This window comes from Zalophus californianus, chromosome 5 (genome assembly GCF_009762305.2).
Source record: "Zalophus californianus isolate mZalCal1 chromosome 5, mZalCal1.pri.v2, whole genome shotgun sequence".
NCBI lineage: Eukaryota > Metazoa > Chordata > Mammalia > Carnivora > Otariidae > Zalophus > Zalophus californianus.
Window position 1 is genome coordinate 128,151,028 of NC_045599.1, and position 8,060 is coordinate 128,159,087.

Below are 8,060 nucleotides of genomic sequence, written 5' to 3' on the forward strand. Positions count from 1 at the left end.
GATAAAGAAGATGTGGTGTATATATATATATATATATATACACAAGGGAATATTATGCAGCCATCAAAAGGAATGAAATCTTGCCATTTGCAACGATGTGGATGGAACTGGAGGTTATTATGCTGAGCGAAATAAGTCAATCAGAGAAAGACATGTATCATATGACCTCACTGATATGAGGAATTCTTAATCTCAGGAAACAGACTGAGGGTTGCTGGAGTGGTGGGGGGTGGGAGGGTTGGGGTGGCTGGGTGATAGACACTGGGGAGGGTATGTGCTATGGTGAGCACTGTGAATTGTGTAAGACTGTTGAATCAGAGACCTGTACCTCTGAAACAAATAATACATTATATGTTAAAAAAGAAAAAGAAGAAGATAGCAGGAAGGGGAAGATGAAGGGGGGAAAATTGGAGGGGGAGATGAACCATGAGAGACTATGGACTCTGAGAAACAAACTGAGGGTTCTAGAGGGGAGGGTGTGGGGGGATGGGTTAGCCTGGTGATGGGTATTAAAGAGGGCACGTATTACATGGAGCACTGGGTGTTATATGCAAACAATGAATCATGGAACACTACATCAAAAACTAATGATGTAATATATGGTGATTAACATAATTAAAAAATTATTTTGGCAAAAAACAATTCAGTCTCTCTCTTCTTTATTTTTCTCTCTCTCTTTTTCTCTTCCCTGTACCCTGCCCCAACCACAATATGAATCAGCACAGACAACAATGTGGGATTTGACAGTAATTGCTATTAGTTTTGAATAATGAATACATACCAAGACTTGGGCATTACAAAAGTTGTTGTATTGTACATTATACTTTTTTTTAGGATATCCTTAGGTATACTTGTGTTTTCTCTCTCTTACAGCCTATATCATACCACTCTGCATAGAACTTTTGGAATATCCCACCAATAAGATGACTAGATTCTGTACAGACTTATTTGGTAAGGTATGGGTTACAGAGTCTTGCATATGTCTCTTCATTTCTACAAGGCTGAAATGTAGGTGCTACCTATACACAAAACAGCTCAAGACTGTTTCTAACTTGCTATAAATGAAGAAAAGTACTGACAATTTTCACTACTTATGAGGTGCATTTTCTCATAGCTAAGTATACCCTCAGAGATGTTTGAATAAAAAGTTTTTCCTTAAGTCATAAGAAATCTTAATAAGAAACATTTATTACATAAAATATTATATTTGTTTCAGTAGAATTGTACCTGAAACTTTATAAACTCATTTTAGCTCTTAAGCTCTGAAGAAGATGGATGCGTATTTCTATAGAATGCTCCCTCAGCTTAGCATTTGTCAGTAGGACAATTCAACTTGAATGTCTTTTCCACATGGCATTCTTATCAGAAATAGCCCTATCTTTTTTGAACCCCAGGTCTTGCTGCTTCAGGACATAAAAAATATTTCATACACTAAACTACCTCATTTCATCTATTGTAACTAAAAAATCAACTAGTCCAGAGGGACTCAGGTAAACGCGAGCACAAATGTATTTAATATGTTTCCCCACTAACCTTCAGCACCAATGGAGACTGTATACAATGATGGCATATAAATTTTTTAAACATTTTTTGTCCAGGTAATTTTATGTATATGTAGTAAAAAAGTGAAAAAATATATATGGTAAGGTGAGAGTAAGCCTTCGTCCCATTATCCCCAGCCATATAGCACCATCTCCAGAGGCAATTACCATATCCAAACTTTCTCTATCCTACCAGAGATATTATGCACATGCGTGAGTTTATGTACATGACTGTTGCTTTGACACAAATGGTGGCAAATAATATACAGTGTTTTGCGTCTTGCTTTTTCATTTAATATATCTTGGAGTTGTTGCATACCAGCTCATGTAGATCTGCTTCATTCCATTTAATTGCTGCTTAGGATTCCATTATTTCATTGCACTGTATTTATTTACCAGATCTCTATTAATGGAAGTTGATGTTATCTCCAGTTTTTGCTAATACAGACAAAATGCTTCAGTGAATAAACTTTGAGTATGTATGGGAATATTTGTCAGATAAATTTCTGGAAGCAGAATTGCTGGGTTAGAGATAGGGAATGGAAGTAAAGGCATTTTTGAGTAAAAGCTCAGAAATGATCAAAGATTTTATTCCTTAGCTTAGCTCTATGTCTATCTTTCTTAGTTCTGTCTCTTTCCTAGGGATTCCTTAACTAAGACTATAGTACATCTCATTCTACTTTATTTCTAGTACACTGAATTCTTTTGTCTTTTTATTCTGTCTGTTCCATCAATCATCAAATCTGGATCAACCAAAACATCTGCCTTCTTCGCTACTACACCTAGACTTCTAACTGTTTGGAGGAGACACATGTAATTTGGCTCTATTAGAAACTTATGTTTTCTAAGATCATTTAGAGACTCCATTATACTCAGAAATCCTTTTACTTACACCTATCTTATTGTCCGCCTACTTCAGTATTGGCCATTCCACTAGCTGACTATATTTATAACTTCCTATCTTACTTGTACCACTACAGGAAATGGCTTGGTTTCCTACTTCTTAGAGAAACACAGTTCACTAGCTAGGAACCCCCTTAGTTCCTCTTTTAACCCTCAAAATTTCTACTTGAAATTCTCAGTGATCTCAAAACAAGAGTTTCCCTTTCACTATCCAGTGCTAATCCTGCAATGTACTCCTTATTCCCATTACCTCTCTACTGATTTTTTGTACTCTCTGGTATAAAAAAATTCTTAAAAATCCACTCTCTACCCTTTATTCTCCTCCAGTTATTGCTTCCCATTTCTTCACAAATATCATTCTTAAGAGAACAGGCCAAAGAATAGATATTGGTACCACTGTTTAATTTCCAGCCTGCTTGCCCATTCACTAAAGAATGGGTCCTGCCTCCAGCACAACACCGAAACTACTGTTGCTAAGATCTCCAGAAGTGTCAAATTTCTAAGACTTTTGAGCAGTCTTGGGCATCGTCATACTTGAATTTTCTCCCACATTTGACACTTGATTTACCTTGAACCCCAACCCCTCCAGCAAAATTTCTGTTGTTATTATAATTTCTCTTCTTGTTTTCCTTTCCTTTTTAAAAGTAAACTATTCTGATTTTTCTGACTTTAGGTCTTTAGGTCTATGTTCCCTAGGATTACATCAAGCTTTTCTACTCACTTTTTTTTTTTTTTTGGTTTCCTGTTATGGCATGAAGTATAAATTCTTCACTGTAATTTTTTTAATTGAAGTATACTTGACACACAATGTTACATTAGGTTCAGGTGTACAGCATAGTGATTTCACAACTCTATACATTTTGCTATGCTCACAAGTGTTGCTACCATCTGTCACTGTACAACACTACATTACAATATCATTGACTATATTCCTTATGCTGTACCTTTCATCCCCAAGACTTACTCATTCCATAACTGGAAGCCTGTACCTCCTACTCTCCTCTGCCCATTTTGCCTATCCCTCCAACCACTCTCATGTGGCAACCACCAGTTTGTTCTCTGTATTAATGGGTCTGTTTTTGCTTTTTTTATTTGCTTTGTCTTTTTTTTTAGTTTTTTTTTTATTTATTAGAGAGAGAGAGGGTGAGTATGAGCAAGCATGAGCAAGGGGGGGAGGGGCAAAGGGAGAAGCAGACTCCCTGATGAGCAGGGAGCCCAACGCAGGGTTCCATCCCAGGACCCCGAGATCCTGACCTGAATCGAAGGCAGACACTTAACCAACTGAGCCACCCAGGCACCCCTGCTTTGTCTTTTAGATTATACATATAAGTGAAATCATATGGTATTTGTCTTTCTTTGTCTGATTTATTTTACTCAGCATAATGCCCTCTTAATTCATCAGTGTTGTCACAAATGACAAGATCTCATTCTTTTTTATGATTAATATTCCATCATATATATATGTTTATATATACATATATAGACACACCACATCTTCTTTATCCATTCGTGTATTGATGGACACTTATGTTGCTTCTATATCTTGACTATTGTAAACAATGCTACAGTAAACATAGGAATGCATATGTATTTTCAAATGAGTGTTTTCATTTTCTTTGAGTAAATACCAGTGGTGATCCTTTATTTTAAAAACCTTGTCCCTTACTTTTTAGCTTCCTGACTCAATCATCTTCCTCTGCATTGAGCCAATGGCTAAGATGATGATGATGATAACAAAGTGAAGACGGAGGAAGACTTAACCTGAGTAATAGCATATTTCAAGGTACAGAGGTTCTTTTTTTTGTGTGGATGTTGTCATGAGGAATGTGAATTTTAGAAACACTGAACATATTCATTAAGTAGAGATAGAGAAAAGTTGTTGCTTCTGTATCCCAAACTATGAAAGGAACATGTGATCACATGTAATGAAGTAGAACTCCAGGTTTTCACTGTTTTCAACTTTTGAACCTGTCTTTTGTCCCAAACCACCAGGTTCCTTTTGCATGTTACCGCCTCCCAGAATACACCCCACACCATTTCCAAGCCCATGTTTTTAGACTCATGGCTGTATCTTCTTTTATTTAGTCTTAGCCATTTGAAACAGAACTCCAATTTATAAAAGTTGTGAAGTATTTGGGGGTAATAATAGTGTCAGTTATTTTTTGTCTATTCAGCTTTCTCAAACTTGAAGAAAATAAGCAATTTTGTGAAAAATATGTAAATATGTATTATCTTCACCAGCTATTGCTTGACTTTCCTCTTTAGTCATTCTGGAGCTCCAGGCTCAGTTCTACCTCCTTTCCTGCTGGGCCTGTGTATATCCCCAGCTTTGGTCTCACATGCTGTAGACCATGTGCCCAGCTCTACTATTCCCTTTGCCAGATGCAGCCAGTTTTATAAATGAAATTATACATTTGAACCAGATGAGTTTGGCTTGGTGATTGGCCCTGTACATAGTCTACAATTTGGGTCAGACTTATGAACAGTTCGGTGAATTTGGCATCATATTTGGGGAAGTGTGGATTGTCTTAAAACTCCAGAGAGAAAGCTTTAGGATCTCAGACATTCCATCTTTTGTGGGCTTCCAGAAAAGGCCACCCTCAGCTGGCATGGAAGAGAGGGCTTATTTTCAAACTATTCAAGTCATGTTGTGACTAGAATTTGAAGTCTGGTACAAAACCATGAAAACTGAAGAGATAATTTGCACTGATCCTGGAATAAGCAGCTTCACTCTACTGTAGAGTGACTCTGGTGTAGATGGTCCAGGAAGATATTTCTATCACCGAACCATAATTTTATGAAAGAGTACACTTAAGCTATTTGTATTCCTTAGAATAAATGTCACTTCTAAAATATGAGAAAAAATAAGTCCAAGTTAGTTAGTTGAGGGAAGACAATGACCTGATCCCTTGTATCAATTAAAAGAGATTTGTAGGTTCCAAGGTATGGGATACCTCTGTGCTGCTGCTTCTTCTTGTTGGCTTTGGGAGGAATGAGACCTCAATTAGGATCTCAGTGCTAAGGCCTGAGAAATTTTCCATCCCACATTTTTAAAGAATCATAAAGCAGCTTGAAAGAAAGCCTCACTCACTCACCCCGAAACCTCCCCTGAAAAATAAATAATTGAAACCATAGCTGAGCATGATTAATGAAGATACATTATAATAATTTATTATACTGTTTTTGGAGGGCTGTTTTTCCTCCATTTTTTCTCATCTGTCTCCTATATTACCTCTACTACTACTCTGGAGACTGAGCAAAATGCAGATGTTAAGAACATAAAGATATCAAAAAGTTAGTTTTGGCTGAGTTAGCAGTGACCACATTACAGATCTCAGATTTTCCTTCCTTTCATGTGGCTTTTTTGTAGGCTGGACAATAAATTACTAGTATGAAGTTAATTCATATATGATCCAAACATGCTGCTTTGAATAAAAGGGAGTAACTGTGGATAGGCCTGCAGGGAACTTCCAAATCAGACTCAAGTATGGATGGAGAGACCCTCGGATTTAGATGAAACTTTTCAAATCTGGCAAATGCTTTGCTAAAGACATTTGTAAAATTCTTAAAACAAATAACAGAAAGTCCTCCTTGCCCCTAATTACCACATACATTTTCATACAGGAAGTCTTATAAAGTAATTATAGTTCATTAATGCTGGTTCTATTCACCTGACTATATCTCTACCTCTTGGTTATGGTATTGCCTTTTTCACATTAAAGAACCTTCTAATTGCACCACCTACCCCTTGCATTTATAAAGCCTTGATGTTTAAAAGTGTTTAATTTCATACGGATGATCTAAATTCATCCTAAAATTCTGTGCTAAAATGGTGTTTCTTATTTAAATTGTTAAAGTTCTTGTCTAGCAAAGAAGGGCTTCTGTAGTTTTATCTCAAAAGAGTATATTTAGAGCAATGATTCCAAACCTTGGCTTCACATTAGAATCATCCACGGAGTTTTAAAATATTCTGATGCTCAGGCTGTACTGCAGACCACTTAAATCAGAATTTTAGGACATGGTACCAGTACGTTCCCTAGATGATTTCAATGTGTAGAAATCATCCCTAGATGATTTCAAGATTGAGACTACTGATTTAGAAAGGTAGCACATTGTGATGAAACCAGTTCCTTGGTTGGCATTCCATTTCCAGCACTAATTTCACTCATTCAAAAATATTTGAACATCTAATAAAAAAACAAAATTCCTAATATACACTGGTACATTCAATATATGGGTGGAGTTGTTATAGTAATGATAATATCTATTAATAAAAGTATTTTATGAATGGCATTATACACATATAGAAAACAGATATATTAGTTTAATTAGATTGCATTTTAAGTGCCTTGCTATGCTTCACAGTTAAATTATGTATGCTGTATTCATAAGGATGACAAAACCAAATAGACATATCTCACCCACCTAGGGGAAAACCTTGTACTTCCCTTAAAGTGACTATTTTAATTTTACTTTGGATTATATACATATTATCTTTAGCAATGCAGGGAAAAATTTATTCTTTGTTACATGCTAAACTCTAAGCTTCTTGAAAACAGAAAATGTTTTCTTACTCATGCTGGTCTCCTTCTCTTAGCATGGTGCATCACTCTCCATGATGCTAGCATGCAACCTGTTTTCTATAGCCAGTGTTATAAATAGATTGCATTATATTAGTTTGGCCATATTGGGGAGGCGATTAAAATTAGGATATTGGATGAATTATAAATTGCACATCCATTTGGCTGTGTGTGTGTGTGTGTGTGTGTGTGTGTGTGTGTGTGTGTGTGTGTTTGGAAAGAGATTTTCTATTAAAAGAAACTGTGCTTAGCTTAGTTTGTTCCTTGGCTCATGGTCTCTTGCAGTAGGCATTTTCCTGAGGGTTGTCAGAAGACTGATCTTGTGGGTGGTCTGCCATACTGAATTTGGGAACTAAGATCTCGGATCCAAGGCCCTCATCCCCCATGATGCCAGCAGACGGTACAGTCCATCAACGCCTAATTACTTCCTAGTAGTTTGAACCCACAATCTTTTTTGGTTTGGTACCAGAATCAACTTCAGAAGATGTTGAAGAAAGAATGTCTGGAATTGGAAGCCTAAATATGTAGACTTTCCTTTGGGAGGTGATTGATCAGAAGAACATTTGTTATCCACAGTACTTACAAATGATAACTTTGAGGAGGAAAGGCTTTCTGACCTCATGGCAACCGTTGCTGTCCACTAAAATTTCTGCCCTGATTGCTTTTTAATAAGAATTTGAGATGGAAACCAGTTAATTAAAAAGATATAGTCCTTTTAACTATCAATTGGCTGTACATCTAACCACCCTGCACCAGACTGCACTTGCACCTATGCCTCCACAGAACTGAAACCATGACGTGTTCTAAATAACTTAGGGGAAAACCTAAAACAACGGTAGGGAGTGTTTCTGAAAAATGGTCTTTTAAAACAAAGAAAATATTTTTTTAAAGAGTGATGAAATATAAGAGTATCCATAGTTTTTGCTTTTCTCTAATAAATTTATAGCCATGTAGAACATGATATAAAAATGCTAGGAACTATAAATGGACTAAATTATTTTATTCTGCTATTACGGGGAAATCACTCTCAACAAAT